This window comes from Anabrus simplex, chromosome 2 (assembly GCF_040414725.1).
Source record: "Anabrus simplex isolate iqAnaSimp1 chromosome 2, ASM4041472v1, whole genome shotgun sequence".
Taxonomy (NCBI): domain Eukaryota; kingdom Metazoa; phylum Arthropoda; class Insecta; order Orthoptera; family Tettigoniidae; genus Anabrus; species Anabrus simplex.
In genome coordinates this window covers 690,616,555-690,636,279 of record NC_090266.1, presented here as the reverse complement: position 1 = coordinate 690,636,279, position 19,725 = coordinate 690,616,555, and the positions used below count along the sequence as shown (strand labels likewise).

The 19,725-nt window shown below is 43.1% G+C and overlaps 1 protein-coding gene across 1 annotated transcript in view; it reads right to left on the bottom strand.

Moving 5' to 3' along the window:
• Positions 1-19,725, bottom strand: part of LOC136864376 (uncharacterized) — a 444,399-nt gene that overhangs the window by 145,448 nt on the left and 279,226 nt on the right. The gene's annotated exons all lie outside the window — the stretch shown is intronic.

Genomic DNA, 19,725 nt, shown 5'->3' with positions numbered 1-19,725 from the left:
CTGGAACACTGCGAGTCTCCAAAATATCTAGGAGTGACACTTGATAGATCTCTTACTTTCAAGAAGCACTGCATGAACTGCAAATCGAAAGTCTCCACCAGGAACAATCTTTTACGGAAACTGGCCGGATCACAGTGGGGTAGCCAACCTGAAACCATCCGAACTTCTGCAATGGCACTATGCTATTCTGCGGCAGAGTATGCGTGTCCTGTCTGGTATAATTCAACATATGCCAAACAGGTGGATATAGCTCTCAATGAAACTTGCAGAATTATAACAGGTTGTTTGAAATCCACTCCAGTTGAATGGCTCTACCACCTTGCAGGAATAGCACCTCCTTCTGTTCGAAGAGAAATAGCTGCGAACAAGGAAAGAAAGACAGTGGAACAGGAAAGGACCCATCCTCTAAATGGGCATGAACCGCATCTGCAACGTTTAAAGTCAAGGAAGAGTTTTCTCAGAACTTCAAAGGAACTTAGAACCACTATTGAAAAAGCCAGGTTGCAATTATGGAGGACTACTGTACATCCTACCTTCCTCCTGGCTGGATACGATTTTCTGAAACTCTACCTCCTGGCTACGATGAAGAATGGATGACCTGGAAGTCCCTGAATAGACTGAGATCTGGAGTTGGCAGATCCAAGGTTAATTTGGCAAGATGGGGCTACATAGATCAAGAAAAAATCCAATGTGACTGCGGAGAAGACCAGACCGTCCAACATATGCTCCAGTGTCGACTATGTCCAGCCTCCTGCACAGAAGATGAACTATATCAAGCATCAAAAAATGCATTGGAAGTGGCCAAGTTTTGGGCAAATGTAATATAGTAATTATAACTGTGTACAACATGTATGTTTCTGATACGAGAATAATAATAATCTCACTTCATTCCAAAGAAATCGATTCAGTGGCTAAATGGTTAGCGTGCTGGCCTTTGGTCACAGGAGTCTCGGTTTCGATTCCCGACGGGGTCGGGAATTTTAGCCATAATTGGTTCATTTCGCCGACACGGGGGCTGGGTGTATGTGTCGTCTTCATCATCATTTCATCCTCATCACGACGCGCAGGTCGCCTACAAGCGTCAAATCAAAAGAGCAACATCTGGCGATCCGAACTTGTCCTCGGACATTCCCGGCACTAAAAGCCATACGCCATTTCATTTCGTCGCTCGACCGGTAAAAGGTTGTATTCCACAAAGCTCTTCCTATCAATTATTCTCCTTAAGACTGGTCACGCCTCCCAGCCACGTATGGATATGCAGTCCATCAGAACAAATTTTGTTGTATGAACCTTACAGTACTGTACTGTAGGCATGTACGTTTGCATTACGTATTTACGCACTTCTAGTGTACAATGCATGTAAGGTTCATTTTCGTTTAATCGTCGACATAGGAAAACGAACACAACGGACATTGTTCTGATGGACTGCGTATCCATACGTGGCTGGGAGGCGTGACCAGTCTTAGGGAGAATAATGGATAGGAAGAGTATTGTGAGATACAACGTTTTACCGGTGAAGCGACGATTTCATTTCAGTCATTAAAAATTAAACTGGAAATTCAACTCATACATGTCTGCACACAGCTTGTCCCATGTGGGTTGTTCGGCAATCCTGTTGTGACCACCATCAAATCCTGTTCCGTCCCACTCTCAAACAAACCTGCGGATTCGTATTCCAACCTCAAGGCAGATAACCGCTTTGAGCTTGATAAAGTATCTAGTCTCTTTGGTCTCATAAACAAGTGGGATCTTACAGTTTGTACTGAATTCTTGCACAGCGATGACTTTGAAGGAAACTTATAACAATCATCCATTTCTGTAATCGGATTGATGTTAGGTGCTCGAGGAACCATACCTACATTTTTTGTCAACTTCTGCAATACCTTTGGGCTGAATAGAGATTTTATCTATAACATCGCGATTACCACACTCAAGAAGTCCATCATGATCTTGAAGAACCATGCTTGCGGACCTCATATAAATGTTTGACATGCCTCACTCGATTGCCTACATTTAACATCAAACGATCACATTATCTATTGCATCCACATCCATTATTGTTGTTAAGGTACTCTTTGTCTTTGGGCAACCTGCAGCTGTTGCAGGAAGATTGTATAATAATAATTAGGACAGAATACTAATTCAACGTCCATTGTCTCCGGACATTGGTAAGCACCTATAGTGTGGGGACAGCAAGTCGTGCCTGTGTCCACTGCTATAAAAATGTTCCCAAATAAGTCGAATAATAATAATAATAATAATAATAATAATAATAATAATAATAATAATAATAATAATAATACAGAAGTAATAAATAAAGAATAAACAAGAAAACAAATCCCACAGCCCCACAGCCCTGATAGGTTTTGGTCTACCAGTCCGAACGCCTGCAGGTTCTGAGGTGACGCATGGTCAGCGCAAACGGATCCCCTTGGCCGTTATTCTTGGCTTTCTAGACCGAAGATTAAGAAGAGTTCATCAAAATATTACGTTAATTATTATTAATCAGAAATAGCTTGTGTCCTCACAATAGAGCTCTATGTCTACAAGGATAACGAAGATTTTGATGGAGATTTTACAGAACCTGGTGTGGTTGAAGACGCATTTTATCAAGTTTTCACTTATCGCAGCCATACTGAAAATATTCTATATTCAGTTTCGTTTTGAACAACTGTCTGCTTATTCAGAGGATCACGGTGAGATAGGAAATGGTTAGGAGTGGGAAGGAAGCGGCTGTGGCCTGGAGTAAAATGGGAAACCGCGGAAAACCATCTTCAAAACTGCATTAATGAGAACATTGCCTCTGGTTTCTCATGAACGTGACTACGGTTTGAATCATCATCATCATCATCATCATCATCATCATCATCTGTTTACCCTCCAGGTTCGGTTTTTCCCTCGGACTTAGCGAGGGATCCCACCTCTACCGCCAGGGCAGTGTCCTGGAGCTTCAGACTCTTGGTCGGGGGATACAACTGGGGAGTATGACCAGTACCTCGCCCAGGCGGCCTCACCTGCTATGCTGAACAGGGGCCTTGTGGAGGGATGGGAAGATTGGAAGGGACAGGCAAGGAAGAGGGAGGGAAGCGGCCGTGGCCTTAAGTTAGGTACCATCCCGGCATTCGCCTGGAGGAGAAGTGGGAAACCACGGAAAACCACTTCCATGATGGCTGAGGTGGGAATCGAACCCACCTCTACTCAGTTGACCTCCCGAGGCTGAGTGGACCCCGTTCCAGCCCTCGTACCACTTTTCAAATTTCGTGGCAGAGCCGGGAATCGAACCCGGGCCTCCGGGGGTGGCAGCTAATCACGCTAACCACTACACCACAGAGGCGGACCGGTTTGAATCATACAAAATGCAAATGGGATTTTTGAAATATAGAAGACACATCCAAGAAGCACGTTTTCTACGTAAAACTGGAGGGATCGTGGCTATGACCATTATATCAACGGTTAAGTAAAATATGAAACTGCTTGCTTTTCTCTTCCTGTGCACCGAGCTCGATAGCTGCAGTCGCTTAATTGCGGCTCGTGTCCAGTATTCGGAAGATAGTGGGTTCGAACCCCACTGTCGGCAGCCCTGAAGATGGTTTTCCGTGGTTTCCCATTTTCACATCAGGAAAATGCTGGGGCTGTACCTTAATTAAGGCCATGGCCGCTTCCTTCCCTCTCCTAGCCCTTTCCTATCCCATCGTCGCCATAATACCTATCTGTGTCGGTGCGACGTAAAGCTACTAGCATCCTGCGCACGTGGCAATTAAAGTATTAGCCGACTCACTTTTAAAATCAACTGCTAAAACTATTTGGAAGGTATAGGAATGGTTGTAGTGCGTGGCTACGTTCCATAGTGTGTTCCAGATGAATGCAACCTCAGCGGTGAGTTTTGTCTCGTCGAAGCCACATCCGTAAACGGATCAGCGGTGGCATCAACAGCTGCAGTATCTTTCCATGAGTTTTAGAGCGATGACACACAAAGTTTTCCCTCGAGTCGGCAGCAACACTTACCAAAACACACGTGGCTGCGAACGGGCTGCAGTATGATTGCTGACGGCATGGAATATGGACCCTGACGGTGATTATTTATTGGAGGAGGTGTTTATAAGTATTTTGTCACTGATTTATTTAGCTTGCAGGAAAATAAAAAATCTACGAATGTGGGTCCGTCCTACTGTGAGTGATCGAGGAACAAAAGGTCAGTTTTATACTTTATTCGAACAAGCAAGGGGAGATGAACAAAACATTCTTTAATTTCACCCGGATGTCAATCACTTGTTTGGATGAGTTACTTCATTTGCTAAACACAAAAATTACAAAGAAAAACGCTCGTATGAGAACCGGTATACCCCCAGAGGAGAGATTGGTTTAAAACTCTGAGGTAAATACCAAACACGCACTTTTATTTTAAAATGAATTTATTTTTATTTATTTTTACTCAATAATAAAATTACAGTGCACATATGTAGTGTAGTGGTTAGCGTGATTAGCTGCCACCCCCGGACGCCCGGGTTCGATTCCCGGCTCTGCCACGAAATTTGAAAAGTGGTACGAGGGCTGGAACGGGGTCCAGTTAGCCTCGGGAGGTCAACTGAGTAAAGGTGGGTTCGATTCCCACCTCAGCCATCCTGGAAGTGGTTTTGCGTGGTTTCCCACTTCTCCTCCAGGCAAATGCCGGGATGATACCTAACTTAAGGCCACGGCCGCTTCCTTCCCTCTTCCTTGCCTGTCCCTTCCAATCTTCCCATTCCCCCAGTAGGCCCCTGCTCAGCATAGCAGGTGAGGCCGCCTGGGCGAGGTACTGGTCATTATCCCCAGTTGTATTCCCCGACCCAGAGTCTGAAGCTGCAGGACACTGCCCTTGAGGCGGTAGAGGTGGGATCCCTCGCTCAGTCCGAGGGAATAACCAACCCTGGAGGATAAACAGATTAAGGAGAAGAAGAAGAAGAAGAAAATTACAAATGATATGAAAATATTATACGCACCGACTCTGAAACCGCTGTGTAGGATCAGTGGTATTGAACTCAATGGACGCAGGAGCCGCTTGAAGTAATAAAACAACAGGCTGCGAATCCGTAGTACGATGTTCAGAGTCGACACAAGCACCGCGAGATGGGTATCGCCGCGGTGTGTGGTTTCACAGATTTTGGACTTATTTATTTTCATCTTGTACTTCTCCTAGACGAGCCTCCGTGGCTCAGACGGCAGCGCGTCGGCCTCTCACCGCTGGATACCGTGGTTCAAATCCCGGTCACTCCATGTGAGATTTGTGCTGGACAAAGCGGAGGCGGGACAGGATTTTCTCCGGGTACTCCGGTTTTCCCTGTCATCTTTCATTCCAGCAACACCCTCCATTCTCATTTCATAGCATCCATCATTCATCAATAAATCACTTTGGGAGTGGCGACTCCATCGTACTAACAGCCTATATCTGCTTCATTCATTACATCCCTGACCCGGTCAATGACTGGAAAACAGGTTATAGATTCTCATTCACTCCTCCTAGACTTTGTCCATACCATTCAGCAACAATTTTCACTGATGTTATTAAATGTCCTTTTATAAAATTTATTTGATAATAGGTATATGCATCGTATTACCTTTTACAAAAGATTTGACTTGCTAAATCATTTATGGCAGATCGTAAGTTCAGTTGTACAGTAGAACCTCATTAATCCTCCACACCCTATTAGTCCGGACTTCGCTTAATCCAGACAGCCGTTTAAAAATAATACATAAATGGAATTACAGTCTAAAGTTGAGTTACGAGCGCAATGTTGTAAACTACGTGGAGGAGCAGATCGTTGAAAGTGTGATCGCTGCAGAAAGCTCTGAAATGAATGAATATGATCAGGACGAAGCAGGTGATATTATTAACCCTAAGCCAAAACTTAGTGAAATTATGGTCCATCTAAACATTGTCATTAAATATGTTGAAGATAACAACAATGAAATCATATCTGCATATTACAAATATTTGAGGCATCTGCGTGAGTTAACTATTGAAGAAATTAATGTCAAAGGAAGACAACAAAAGATCAACAGTTTCTTCCAATCGGTAAGCGTGTCAAGTGTGGTCAGTGAAGGTGTGCCTTGAATGCCATGTTCTAATTCTCTACTGCACTAGTTACTCTGTATTTTGCAGGGCTTAGTACTGTACTGCATTACATCTTGTACACTAAATAATATTTGTATTTCTTAAATGTAAAATACTGTACTGTACTCGTTATTTTTTACTGAACAGAGTGTTTGTATATGTACCTTGGCTCATTTCATAAGTTATCTTGTTTAATCCGGACTTGCATTAATTCGAACAACCTAGAGCCCCAATTTGTCCGGATTAACGAGGTTCTACTATAATGTTGCTACAATAAAACTTATTTTCGAGTATGAAACGAATGAAATGTTGTACAACACTAGACACCAGGAATATAAAAATAGAAATTTAAGACACAGCGGAGGAGATAAATACCATGCAGGAAGGATGTACAATTTTGGAATGAAAAATAAATTGAATGGATTACGTAGCCAGTATTTGGCTGAATAACTAAAATTGAATAACACCTTTATATTTCTTCCAATTCATTTCATTTCGATTATTGTAAAGAACTTCTTTTTATTTTTCTGATAAACCACGTGAGATAATCTAAAACCGTGTGGGGTTTAAGCTTGTAGAATGAACAGGCAGACGAATGTAGAACTTGTGGTTTACTACCGTGTGATGGTTTCATTTTAAACATACCGGTACATTTTATGAGAATTTTTGTCATCACAATATAAGTAAAAACTAATAGTAGCCAAACAAGCACACAACTGTCCTTCATCCATTTTTGATGAACTATGATGAAATATTTTATGCAGTAATAATAAATAATAATGGCGTATGGCCTTCGGAGAGGCGTGGTGCAGGTCTTTTTCCAGTAGACGGCCTATCAGGCGACCTGCAAGTCTGTGAAGATGAGGGCCCTACCTAGGATGATTTCTAATGTTGAATACGCCACACACACCCAGCCCCCGAGCCATTGGAATTAACCAATTAAGGTTAAAATCCCCAACCCGGCCGGGAATCGAACCCGGGACCTTATGAACCGAAGGCCAGGACGCTGACCTTTAAGCCAACGAGCCGGACTTTTATGCAGTGTAATGGTGCAATGCCTGTACCTTATTCTTTCTTTCTTTCTTTCTTTCTTTCTTTCTTTCCTAATCCATTTACCCTCCAGGGTTGGTTTTTCCCTCGGACTCAGCGAGGGATCCCACCTCAACCACCTCAAGGGCAGTGTCCTGGAGCGTGAGACTTTGGGTCAGGGTATATAACTGGGCAGGAGGACCAGGACCTTGCCCAGGCGGCCTCATCTATTATGCTGAACAGGGGCCTTGTGGGGGATGGGACGATAGGAAAGGATAGACAAGGAAGAGGGAAGGAAGCGGCCATGGCCTTAAGTTAGGTACCATCTAGGCGTTTTACTGGAGAAGAAGTGGGAGACCACGGAAAACCACTTCGCAGATGGCTGAGGTGGGAATCGAATCCCTCTCTACTCAGTTGACCTCCCGAGGCTGAATGAACCACGTTCCAGCCCTCGTACCACGTTTCAAACTTCGTGGCAGAGCCGGGAATCGAACTCGGGCCTCCGGGGGTGACAACTAATCACACTCGGGACAAAAAAATCTTTGACAAATTTCTTTGATAGTGTAATACCAGCCTTAGGAAACTCCGAGCTCGTAATCCGCCTGGTCACTCTATTCATGCAAAGGCAGAATACCCATTTCTCAACAGGGGAATGGTGACTTACTGTAATGCCAGTCCTAGAAAGAATATGATGAGGGGCTTACGAGTCACTGGTGCACGCTACTTTAGGCCAAACTAGCAGAACGCTGACGGTCGATTTAAACACCCAGCCGTACAATGCTGGTTCCTTGGAACGCGTACTTTAACACCACGGCCACTATGTTGTTTCGGAAGGCAGACACACAGACGTCATTTCAGTTTGGTAGACCTATTGTATACAGTATATTTAACCCTGGAAATAGTATTTTAAAAGAAGTCAAAACAGGAAAATATCTGTCTTTGGTCGGAAAGAGAGCTATAAAATACGTTGCCTGAATGGGTTTTTAAATCGGCTCTTGGAAGAATCAGTCACTACGAGGAGTGGTCTTTAGGCCAGTTTTCAGTGTAAATGATTCACAGACACAGAATAATAGCCTCGGCTCGGACTGGACGAATCTGCACTGTGAAGAGAACTATACCAATCGTTAAAATGTATTCCCTTCCTCTTCTCTGAGACCTCCGCTCGAGAAAAGTTGCACAAAGAGCTGTTCGGATAAAACAATTCTCTTAGCATATTATAGCATGAAAACAAAGTACTCTGACATTAGAGACGTAAGTCAGTTATATAGAAAGTGGGTAATAAAGGCCAATAACTCAAAGAACGCCATTACGGAATATGTGGCTGCACATCCGGCGACCTTTCGTTCCGCTTCGGCACCGTCACTCGCTGACCCATGACGCAAGGCTGACTCAGTATGTTAGGAAGTGGATATGACCAACATATCTCAATGGATACTCGATACTAAGTATTTCACCTTAACGCTTCAGCGGTTAACCTCTGAGAATGGATGTTTGGGACAGGTTAGGCTAACTTAAGATGTAAACAATACCAACTATGCAGAATACAGTACCAGAGGCGCCATACACAGATAACTTTCCCTTCGTTGACTGTAATGTATTTCGAGCAGAATATATGAACCCTATAAGACGTATTGGTTAGCTGATAAAGAATGCACCGAGCTCGATAGCTGCAGTCGCTTAAGTGCGGCCAGTATCCACTAATCGGGAGATAGTGGGTTCGAGCCCCACTGTCGGCAGCCCTGAAGATGGTTTTCTGTGGTTTCCCATTTTCACACCAGTCAAATGCCGGGGCTGTACCTTAATTAAGGCCACAGCCGCTTCCTTCCACTTCCTAGGCATTTCCTATCCCATCGTCACCATAAGACATATCTGTGTCGGTGTGACGTGAAACAAAGTAGCAAAGAAAAAAAGATAAAGAATGTAGCTGGTCAGTGTGATGACATCCTCGGCCGTAATGCTCTTCTCTCCTGGCTGGGTAGGATGTCTCACATTTTAAATGAAAGTAAGGAGGTAACAGTAATTGAATATCGAGAATGATGAGGAACTATTATGCTGCGAGCTATCTGAACTTTGAGGTTCCTGTAGTACATTGATTTAAACAAAGTCACGATGAAGAGTCCCCAAGCTTGCCTCGAAAAGGATGTCGCTTATTTCCTTCTCTGCGAAAATTCTTTCTAAAGTCGGCAAGTTTACTCCTCAAGCTTTAGCAATGTTGCTGTCAGGGTTCGATGAGGTTTCGAAAAGTGTACATCCTTTTTGTAAAAGCTCTTTTAGCTTTGTGATCGGACATTGCATTCTTGATATTTTTGTTCCGAGGGTGAACTGAACTGAGGATTGATGGAAATGTTGACGATTACACCTACACGATCAATAATATTGACAATATTCCCTCCACATTCTAGTATTTATTTTATTATTAACAAATACATCGCAAATGGGAAATATCCCGGTGGCAATGGTCACTTACAGTAGTGTAATAATAAGATAAACATAATCACCCAACAACAACAAACAAAGAAACAACAAGAGTACAGCAAGGAATCGATGCTCCAAGAACAGTAAATCCGAATTTCCTTGTCCGACTCCACGGCTAAATGGTTAGCGTGCTGGCCTTAGGTCACAGGGGTCTCGGGTTCGATTCCCGGCATGGTCGAGAATTTTAACCATCACTGGTTAATTCCGCTGACACGGGGGCTGGGTGTATGTTGTCGTCTTCATCACCATTTCATCCTCATCACGATGCGCAGGTCACCTACGGACGTCAAATCAAAAGACCTGCAACTGGCGAGCCGAATATGTCCTCGGACACTCCCTGCACTAAAAGTCATACACCATTTCATTACCGGATTTCCTTCAATACTCCGTCAATATTGACCGTTAATCCATTTTGTATTACTTTACACGGTCAATATTATTGTCATCTGAACGAGGTATTGTCAATATAATTGATCGTGTAAGGCCCGTTTAACATAACATGTAGGCCCTACTATAAAGTCTGCTGTGATGCGTATAGTAAGAGCCCTGCGCGTATATATTAAATAACGTCCGCTCCGCTCCGCACTTCCTTCATCCGCACTCGCATCCGCATCCGCGAATTGTTATTCGCATCCGAAAATGATTATCCGCGGATATTATAAATATTTACCTACAGTATATTACACCCAAGATATTGAAACGGGCAGATCTGTAAACATTAATACAAAGGCCTGACACCTGGCCCCACAACCTCTACAGTCACAGGTTCATGAGGGATTTTCTCTTGCGACAACCACCAACGTATTGACCTTTGTTCCTTCCTTCCACTAAATGCGGGCAAAAACCAATTAGGCTTAGGTCAGATTTATGGCTTTATGATCTCAAGGCTCTATAAATCACCATTCTTCCATACCAATGCCATGGGTCGCCTAACTACAAGTGAAAGTAAGAGTATACCTGAGTGAAAATCAATAAACATCGTTATTTAGAAATTATCCGCGCTGGCATACAGTTTGTATCCACCAAGATACTAACTTCGAGGATATCCGCATCCGTGAAGGGCTCTACGGATAGTGTGTAGGAGCGTGCCCTCCAGATGTTTAGCCTTGTTTGAGGGCTACGGGCAATTGTGAAACAGTATTCACATTTTCCTTTCCATCCGACTATGTTCTATGATGTGGGTTTCGTCTAGATTGTTGTTGTTTTTCATTCATCAGTGTATTGACTGTTTGATGAAGCTTCCACGTCATCCTACCCTGCGCGGACCGAGCAAGTGGCTGTGTGGTCTGCGTCACGTAGCTATCAGCTTGCATTCGGCAGATAGTGGGTTCGAACCCTACTGTCAACAGCCCAGAGGTTTGTTTTCCGTGGTTTCCTATTTTCACACCAGTCAAATGCTGGGAATTTAATTAGGAGAGATGTCAATGAACACTGCACTTTTATTTTATTTCTTACTTAAAGCATCATTGCCTAAAGAATAAAATTCCAAAATTTCGAAATGATATCTTACTGGAAAGTGCCTCAAAATAATTAAATATGGGTTGGCAGTAGAGAGTAATGAAATACTCTAGGTCTCGTGATATTGCATTCCACTTGATTTTCTTCTAATTTTGCATGAAATGTTTTAAAATGTCCGCCTTTGTGATGTAGTGGTTAGTGGGATTCGCTGCCACCCCCGGAGGCCCGTGTTCGATTCCTGGCGCCGCCACGAAATTTGAAAAGTTTTATGAGAAATGGAACGGGGTCCACTCAGCCTCTGGAGGCCAACTGACTAGAGGTGGGTTCGATTCCCTCCTCAGCCATCCTGGAAGTGGCTTTCCGTGTTTTCCCACTTTTCCGCCAGGCAAATGCCGGGATGGTACCTAACGTAAGTGAAACAGTATTCTTAGCATCCCGCACAAGGCCCCTCTTCAGCACAGCAGCCGCTCTTCAGTACAGCAGGCGATGCCTCCTGGGCGAGGTACTGGTCGTCCTCCCCAGTTGTATCCCCGACCCAAAGTCTCATGCTCCAGGACATTATCGTTGAGGCTATAGAGGCGGGATCTCCCGCTGAGTCCGGGGAAAAAACCTGCAATTTAAACCGATAATGAAATGAAAAATGTTTTAAAATAGTGTTTCCTTTTCCTCGTACACTCAGACAATAACACAACACATTTACTAAGTTTTAATAGCGGAGTTTGGAAATCGCGATATTTTACCGAGTTTTACAGTGAATTTACTTATTGTAGTGTGTTTTGTTAATATTTATAACAATGGATAGACCACGAAGAGTGTTTAGGAGGATAAAGGGATCAAGAATGCACACATACCATCCAGAAGACAACAGTATGTTCCCGTAGAAATTATGGTAACGAATGACATGAGCACTTATTCTACCCCGAATGCTTTTGGGCAAAAGCTGTCACGGGGACTATTCAGTGAACTTCCTACTGAGGATGTAAATAATATTTCGATAAGCACTGCATTTAGGTTGATTGATAGTGAGCTTATCTGTATGGCCATTCATTCTGATGTTAATGATCCTCATATGGCGGCTTCTAAATCCCAAGTGGAACAGTCTAAGCATTATTCATAGCAGCACTTACACTTAATCCTGTATTTCTCAAAACTGACGAATTTTGAACTATTGGTGCATTTTTCTCCAAAACCATGTAGTATATTTAACTAAAATTGACCACACTTACTCAACTAAGTTATGGGTATAATCACTCTTCATTTCCAAGTAAGCAAATCCTAATATTTTAAAAACTTTTTTAGTTTTCACTATTTTTTGACTTCGCATCAGTAAGAGCATTCAGTAATGAAAGCATTTGAAAAATCCTAACTACTTTACAGGAAAACCTAGATAGGCTTCCTCTATCTGTAACCTATGCCCGGCCACCTTGACCCCAGGAATTAACCTAGTACTCATTTTTGGTGTAGGCTGAGTGAACCTCAAGGTCATGCGCACCTCCGGGAGTGGAAATCTCGTTTCTTAAAAGTTTCGACTTCCTGATGGAGAATCGAACCCGTCCATCCGCGTGCACCGATCATGCCTTTACCACCTCGACCGTTCAGCCTCTTCCAATATACTGTATGCCTTTAGGAAACACTAGTCGATATATTTAGCTTCAACACTGCTATTCTCTGTTACCCAGACTTGCAGCTCTCCCAATGTGATGGCTCGCAGCCGCCCCGTAAAATGAAATGCTATGAGCTAGCATCCGGCAGATAGTGGGTTCGAACCCCACTGTCGGCAGACCTGAAGATGGTCTTCCGTGGTTTCCTATTTTCACACCAGGCAAATGCTGGGGCTGTACCTTAATTAAAGCCACGGCCGCTTCCTTTCCTCTCCTAGGCCTTTCCTATCCCATTGTCCCCATAAGACCTATCTGTGTCGGTGCGACGTAAAACAAATTGTAAAAAAAAAGAAGTGGTGTTGTGGTTAGTGTGATTAGCTGCCACCCCCGGAGGCCCGGGTTCGATTCCCGGCTCTGCCACGAAATTTGAAAAGTGATACGAGGGCTGGAACGGGGTCCACTCATGCTCGGGAGGTCAACTGAGTAGAGGTGGGTTCGATTCCCACCTCAGCCACCCAGGAAGTGATTTTTCGTGGTTTCTCACTTCTCCAGGCAAATACCGGGATGGTACCTAACATAAGGCCACGGCCGCTTCCTTCCCTCTTCCTTGTCTATCCCTTCCAATCTTCCCATCCCCCTCAAAGCCCCTGTTCAGCATAGCAGATGAGCCCACCTGGTCGAGGTACTGGTCATTCTCCCCAGTTGTATCCCCCAACCCAGAGTCTGAAGGTCCAGGCGGTAGAGGTGGGATCCCTCGCTGAGTCCGAGGGAAAAAAGCGACCCTGGAGAGTAAACAGATAAAGAAGAAGAAAAAGAAAAAAAAGAAATGAAATGACCGAGGAAAATTTCGACGTAGACTTTGAGACAAAGATTTCTTCCTTAAGATACAGCACAGGCTTCACTTCATCAAAAACTCAAGTAGTTCGTGTTCATATCATACAGGTGACTTTGCTTGACCCTCTGTCATACGCTCGTTCATCTCCAATTGTCACCACCATTACTACCAATTTCTAGAACCACGAACCATGATAAACCAACCTTGGAAGTTACGCAGGATGACTGCCTGGGTGGATATTAGAAAGATAACTCTCCGTAGTACACGCGACCTGTGGTCAAGCTTGAGTCATTTTACTTGTATTGTGGCCAACAACTCTAAGAATATCACCATTTGAAAAAAACATCACATAAACACGTGCACAAATACTGCAACAGTTGTGGGGATTCAGTATGTAGGCCTCATCCACCAAGCATCATACCTAGCACCATCCTTAGCACAGCTCTTAGCTTCGACCCAAGCACCTTAGTCCTTCGCAAAGAGGTGGCCACAAAGTAACTCTGACTTAAGCCGGTTTGTGTTATCCCAGTAGAGCTTCGGTGGCCGAAATGTACACCTCATCATTTCATCATCGTCTGGTGATTTTGTATTGTATTGTTCGCCAATGTTTGAGGCGTGGTCTCTCACAGTGGTGCAGCCAATAGGACTCCTACAGTGTTGTACGGTTTATTACTATTATTATTATTTTGCAATTTGCTTTACGTCGCACAGACACAGATAGGTCTTATAGCGACTATGGGATAGGAAAGGCCTAGGAGTGGGAAGGGAGCGGCCGTGGCCTTAATTAAGTACAGCCCCAGCCAGTATTTGCCTGGTGTGAAAATGGGAAACCACGGAAAACCATCTTCACGGCTGCCGACAGTGGGGTTCGCATCCATTATCTCCCGAATGCAAGCTCAGAGTTGCGCGACCCGTAACCGCACAGCCACTTGCTCGGTCTTGTACCGTTTAGTGTGTCCGGTGTCCGGCTCCATGGCTAAATGGTTAGCGTGCTGGCCTTTGGTCACAGGGGTCCCGGGTTCGATTCCCGGCAGGATCGGGAATTTTAACCATCATTGTTTAATTTCGCTGGCACGGGAGCTGGGTGTATGTGTCGTCTTCATCATCATTTCATCCTCATCACGATGCGCAGGTCGCCTGCGGAAGTCAGATCGAAAGTCCTGCACCTGGCGAGCCGAACATGTCCTCGGACATTCCCGGCACTAAAAGCCATACGCAATTTCATTTCAGTGTGTCTGGTCCACTGCGGGAAGCGCAATGAGCAAAACTATCCAAAGTACAGGTAAAGGATGTGTTAAGCAAAAATCGTCATGTTTTTATCCACGTATAGAAAAAAAATCATGTTTCTAGGTTACCTGGTTCGTAAGCTACCAGTTTATATACATGCAGTAAACAACTGTGTGTCTCGCGAAGATAATGAAAGCCAATATTGCACCTTTAACTACAGGAAGGCGGTAGCAATAAATCGATCATCTTTCAAATTAAGGCAATGTACGAACATTATAAATAATTAAGTCTACAGCCTGTCTGTGTCACCTATTGCGTCATCCTACTGATAGCAGTAGAATGTGCGTTGACGACATACAGTATACTGAAATTAGCTGACGCAGCATTCAAAACTAATTCAGACTAGTGAGAGAAGTGAGAACACCGTTATTTTATTACTTGTAGTGGTTCGACTGAAAATATATGGAGGGAAGTTTTCCTTATTTCCTTCCCATGCAGAAAGATAAGGAGCTTTAAAATTATTCAGTGCTCTGTACTTGCGGTCTGATTGAAACGTTGGCCTTAGGAAGGGCATCCGCTACGCTTTTCGTACCTATGTTGAAGCAGTCCGTTTTAATCTTTATAATATACCTCGTACGTTGTTTGATATGTTCTCATTTCTCTTATTAGTTCCTGGTGTTTTAAACTATGAAATAAAATCTCCAAATGACAGTTCACTCATTGCTTTTATGACAACATATCCCGCGTGACGAGTGATATTTATATAGTAGTAGCCAACCTGTCCACCTCTGTGGTGTAGTGGTTAGTGTGATTAGCTGCCACCCCCGAAGGCCCGGGTTCGATTCCCGGCTCTCCCACGAAATTTGAAAAGTGGTACGAGGGCTGGAACGGGGTCCACTTAGCCTCGGGAGGTCAAATGAGTAGAGGTGGGTTCGATTCCCACCTCAGCCATCCTCGATGTGGTTTTCCGTGGTTTCCCACTTTTCCCCCAGGCAAATGCCGGATGGTATCTAACTTAAGGCCACGGCTGCTTCCTTCCCTCTTCCTTGTCTATCCCGTCCAATCTTCCCATTCCCCACCAAGGCACCTATTCAGCATAGCAGGTGAGGCCGCCTGGGAGAGGTACTGGTCATCCTCCCCAGTTGTATCCCCCGCCAAAATGTCTCACGCTCCAGGACACTGCCCTTGAGGCGATAGAGGTGGGATCCCTCGCTGAGTCCGAGGGAAGTACTAACCCTGGAGGGTAAGAAGAAGAAGAAGAAGAAGAAGAAGAAGAAGAAGTAGGTAACCCTTTAATGATCTATTTCAAACAGTTACGAACATAGAGGCCACTCAAAAACATAAACAACATAGAAGGTAAATTAAATACGAATATTAAACCGATTTCTGATGGCACTGTATGTTGGCCAGTCCACAGCAATTCATATAGAGGATGGTTTGGAACTCTCCTATCTTCGGAATCTACGGTTTATTGAATTTAACACGCTAAGCTAACTTGGTCAACGGAAGAGGCCATATAAGCAGTTTACTTGGTATAAGGTAGTCATTTCCCTGCTTATCTTAGCCGATTGGCCTCTTTGGGGTTCGTGAATTCTAGTTTCATACTATTAAGCCGTCATCAAATTCGTGGCTGAGCTGGGAATCGAACTAACGGCCCACAATCACCGATGAGTGCCACTCGACTGGTGCAAGGGTCATTTTATAAATTACTGCATATTAAAAATATAATATAAATATGAAACATAAAATAATATGTAATAGGACCAGATACCGGTTGATTCTCTCACTAGGGCCCCGAACAGCGCGTTATGTTTTAAAATACACGGTCTTGCAGCCTGGAAACGATTCAAAAGAAAGTCTGAAGCTATTTCTCCAACTCTCCCGCTGGAAGTTTTACGATGTGGCTATAACATGTATGTAATTAGCATTCTGACGTATCTTCGCAGAATATTATTTTTTGACTGCAGATTATCATTACTTTTAACAAGCCATGAAATGCCAAATACTCGACATAGAAATGTTTTGGTGCCGCTTCCGTACCCGGTGTGCAGACTCGGGGATGATAAAAATCATATAAGAATGATGTGCAACGATATCTTAAGTAGCAGAAAGGAGAGATCCTTCCTTCATGCTTGCCAGAAACCCACTATCCCGCCCCAAAAAGTATTCTTACTTATATATAAGAATTAAAACTGAGACTGTGTAAATGAGATGATAGCGACCATGTGCTGTGTTCCTATTGGCCGGCTAATGTTCGCGAAGAGTTCCTATTCGCCGGACAAGCTTTCTAATGTCTCCGACAGAGCTCGCATCGTGTGCAAGTACAGGGCTGCCATATTCGCTAAAAGTAAAAGAACCATGAATTCCTAACTCGCTGTAACCTATCTTTGCATATCCAGGCCAAGCTCTGTCATGAAAACAGTGGCCCCCTTTGGGGGCCACACTCCCTTCGAGAGGCTCTTAATTATGGCCGCGGCGCATACTGCCCGCACGGCAAGAAAAAAAATGTAATTTAGCAGCTCTAACCTATCTTTGCAAATCCAGGCCAAGCTCTGGTCTTGTCACTAAGAATGCGTAAGTTGGCAAGCCTCCCGAGTGTTACGTGACGTCGCCCGTGTCACGCCATGTTGGATGCCTAACCTCACTTTCGCACACCGGGTACGGAAGCTTTACCAATGTTTTTGTTTTTATGTGTACGGGAATGTGTTGTATTTCATTCCAACCACACGCAGAATCTCGAATATGGAAATCTTGTCCGAGGGCGCATGGTATTTGAATGTGAAATTTACAAGCAGTGAGGTGACAGGCTGCGTTAACTTCTGACAACGTCGCACTTGCATGCTATTGGCGCACGAAAAAAAAATCCAGGTTTGATGTTCACAATAGGCTGTTTAATTCCACTTTAAGTACGTGGTATTTTGCTGGTAACAGTCATAAATTTGGAGTTCAACCACTGAACTAATAACGACACCAATGCGAAGAATTTGATCGTAATGATGGTTCAAGACAACATCCGAAGTACGTTTGGATACGTGAGAATTATTATCAGTGCATAATAATATTATATCCTACATAAAATGATTGATCATATCTTTATTCATGTTACTCAACATTTGAAGAAGACTGTCGCTAAGTTCTCAACCATATGAGCGCTTCTCAAGGAAGGGGCAGTGGTTAGGGTCCCGGCCAGTGCGTGCGAGATTTAAAAAATAAAAGTAACATCCGTACGGATCGGATTCCACGTAAAACTGGAGGTAGAACGATATCATCATCCACGTAGGACTACAAAATTGCTTGTTTTTCTAACTAAAGCGATTCAAGAATACGCATTACTATACAACAATAGTGACCAAAATGAGGAAGCTGCAACTAAAAGTTTCTAGCTGTGATGTGAGTGCAACTCTGCAGAACTCCGATTACAAAGACAGAGGGGATTTCGACAGACGAGATTTAAGGAGCTTCGGTAGTTCCCAAAGGTAAAATCACAATGTTTCCCTTTCAATTTATTGATTGATGTTGCTGCTCGGCATAGGTGCTCGAGACTCAGAATTAAATATTCCTTTGTACAGTGTGTACGATGTCGGTCTGATAACTTGTGTGTCCGTGAGGTATGCACTGATATATCTGTGGCTAAGTGGGGCTGCAATTGGGAATAAAACGACCGAGGTTTATAATGTTAAGTATTATACCGACATTCGCATGGACTGGAAGTGGGAAAACCACGGAAAATTTCTTCTAGGAAGGCCAAGGGAGAGAGATTTGAGCATATTTATCTTCTTCATCTTGTTACCCGAAGCTGCATCTCATACCAGTCGTAAGGCCCGAATCGAACTCGGGCGAACTAGGTGGGAAACTACCATGCCAATCCCTAAAGGAAGCTTGTGGACGTATTTGAAGAGGCAAGTTTACGTTAAAATGTTAAAATTCACTCTAAATTCATTGAAGTTCAAGAAGATGAAGGAAGAGGGTTGGGATCCATACAGTTGGAGAAGTGGCTTATCTCTGGTTCCATTGTTCCCACATCCGCGATTGTATGCAAGATTAGTAACAACTATAAACCAACAAAAAGTAGTTCTTTATCATGGAGTTGTTAAAAGGTAACAGGGCCAGAGCTGCCTTATGAGAACTGCACGACACACACATATTTTAACATGCAAATTCATTTACGATCATACTTCCTGCGGAAGGACATTTTCTTTTTATCAGAAGTCGTAAAACAGTACTTCATTTGGTAGTGAGATATATCACGCAAAGTCTAAACATCCCTGTAGGGCCTATAACTAATTATACCGTACTTAGGAGCACTTCCTATAATTTATTTAAAAAATAGACACTATTTGATGAATTCTATTGTTGGTTTTTAGATTTGAAACATATTCAGCCATCAACCCCATATACAGTATTTGTGATAGAAGAAACTGTCAGATAAGTTGTGTTGTTGTAAGGGTTGTGACAGTCTTATTATAAATATTTGGGCAGTCTGAGAAGCTTTCCCTAAAAAGTATGCTTCCAGAAAAGACTCAATATCTTGTAAATTTTGTGTGAATTCCTGTGTTGTACTGTGATTGTGTTGTACTCAATCAACTGAAAACCGCAGTGTGAAGATATTAAGTTATCTGTGTGATTTAGTTATAATTACAACGATACACCATACAATGAAGTATTTTAAATTGTATTTTGTAAATTTTGGGTGAATTTCTGAGTGACCGTGTTTTAATTACGTTACTATAACCACAAAAGAATATTGTGAGTTTTCTAGAATCCAGCTTTGAATTATCGATGCAAGTAAAATAAATTTTAATTTATTTTCTGTGAGGAATAACTTTAAAATCATAAAATATGGAAGATATTTAAAATAAAATGTTAAATTAGGAAAATTCCTCACACATAAAACTGTACTAAAGCTGGAAATATGAAGAAATATGTTTTAAATCACTCCAAATATCCTAATTCATAAAGAAATTACAAAAATCACGTTAGCTAATGAAGAAACAAATACGTATTTCCAT